Here is a 2500-nt window from a genome sequence, read left to right on the forward strand (position 1 = left end):
AGATAGATAGATAGATAGATAGATAGATAGATAGATAGATAGATAGATAGATAGATAGATAGATAGATAGATAGATAGATAGATAGATAGATAGATAGATAGATAGATAGATAGATAGATTGATTAATTGTCAAGTGCCCGACTAGCTCATTTGGTAGAGCTTTAGACTCTTAATCTCAGGGTCGTGGGTTCGAGTCCCAAACTGGGTGCTTACGCCATTAACAGAGTATGTTTTCATGCAGTGTCAAACTTTAGGTTGAAGTTTTAATCTCATACAACACTAAGAAAACACTAAAATAAAGTCCGAAATTCTTATGCATGCAATGATAATGGCTATTTTAAAAATATTCTGCTTGGGATAGATAGATAGATAGATAGATAGATAGATAGATAGATAGATAGATAGATAGATAGATAGATAGATAGATAGATAGATAGATAGATAGATAGATAAATAGATTGATTAATTGTCAAGTGCCCGACTAGCTCATTTGGTAGAGCTTTAGACTCTTAATCTCAGGGTCGTGGGTTCGAGTCCCAAGCTGGGCGCTTACGCCATTAACAGAGTATCTTTATATGCAGTGTCAAACTTTAGGTTGAAGTTTTAATCTCATACAACACTAAGAAAACACTAAAATAAAGTCCGAAATTCTTATGCCAGCAATGATAATGGCTATTTTAAAAATATTCTGCTTGGAATAGATAGATAGATAGATAGATAGATAGATAGATAGATAGATAGATAGATAGATAGATAGATAGATAGATAGATAGATAGATAGATAGATAGATAGATAGATGATAGATAGATAGATAGATAGATAGATAGATAGATAGATAGATAGATAGATAGATAGATAGATAGATAGATAGATAGATAGATAGATAGATAGATAGATAGATAGATAGATAGATAGATAGATAGATAGATAGATAGATTAATTGTCAAGTGCCCGACTAGCTCAGTCGGTTTAGCTTTAGACTATTAATCTCAGGGTCGTGGGTTCGAGTCCCAAGCTGGGCGCTTACGCCATTAACAGAGAATGTTTTCATGCAGTGGCAAACTTTAGGTTGAAGTTTTAATCTCATACAACACTAAGAAAACACTAAAATAAAGTCCGAAATTCTTATGCCAGCAATGATAATGGCTATTTTGAAAATATTCTGCTTGGAATAGATAGATAGATAGACAGACAGACAGACAGACAGACAGATAGATAGATAGATAGATAGATAGATAGATAGATAGATAGATAGATAGATAGATAGATAGATAGATAGATAGATAGATAGATAGATAGATAGATAGATAGATAGATAGATAGATAGATAGATAGATAGATAGATAGATAGATAGATAGATAGATAGATAGATAGATAGATAGATAGATAGATAGATAGATAGATAGATAGATAGATAGATAGATAGATAGATAGATAGATTGATTAATTGTCAAGTGCCCGACTAGCTCATTTGGTAGAGCTTTAGACTCTTAATCTCAGGGTCGTGGGTTCGAGTCCCAAACTGGGTGCTTACGCCATTAACAGAGTATGTTTTCATGCAGTGTCAAACTTTAGGTTGAAGTTTTAATCTCATACAACACTAAGAAAACACTAAAATAAAGTCCGAAATTCTTATGCATGCAATGATAATGGCTATTTTAAAAATATTCTGCTTGGGATAGATAGATAGATAGATAGATAGATAGATAGATAGATAGATAGATAGATAGATAGATAGATAGATAGATAGATAGATAGATAGATAGATAGATAGATAGATAGATAGATAGATAGATAGATAGATAGATAGATAGATAGATAGATAGATAGATAGATAGATAGATAGATAGATAGATAGATAGATAGATAGATAGATAGATAGATAGATAGATAGATAGATAGATAGATAGATAGATAGATAGATAGATAGATAGATAGATAGATAGATAGATAGATAGATAGATAGATTAATTGTCAAGTGCCCGACTAGCTCAGTCGGTTTAGCTTTAGACTCTTAATCTCAGGGTCGTGGGTTCGAGTCCCAAGCTGGGCGCTTACGCCATTAACAGAGAATGTTTTCATGCAGTGGCAAACTTTAGGTTGAAGTTTTAATCTCATACAACACTAAGAAAACACTAAAATAAAGTCCGAAATTCTTATGCCAGCAATGATAATGGCTATTTTGAAAATATTCTGCTTGGAATAGATAGATAGATAGATAGACAGACAGACAGACAGACAGACAGACAGACAGACAGACAGACAGACAGATAGATAGATAGATAGATAGATAGATAGATAGATAGATAGATAGATAGATAGATAGATAGATAGATAGATAGATAGATAGATAGATAGATAGATAGATAGATAGATAGATAGATAGATAGATAGATAGATAGATAGATAGATAGATAGATAGATAGATAGATAGATAGATAGATAGATAGATAGATAGATAGATAGATAGATAGATAGATAGATAGATAGATAGATA

This window comes from Nothobranchius furzeri, unplaced genomic scaffold (genome assembly GCF_043380555.1).
Source record: "Nothobranchius furzeri strain GRZ-AD unplaced genomic scaffold, NfurGRZ-RIMD1 Scf030, whole genome shotgun sequence".
In the NCBI taxonomy this organism is placed as follows: domain Eukaryota; kingdom Metazoa; phylum Chordata; class Actinopteri; order Cyprinodontiformes; family Nothobranchiidae; genus Nothobranchius; species Nothobranchius furzeri.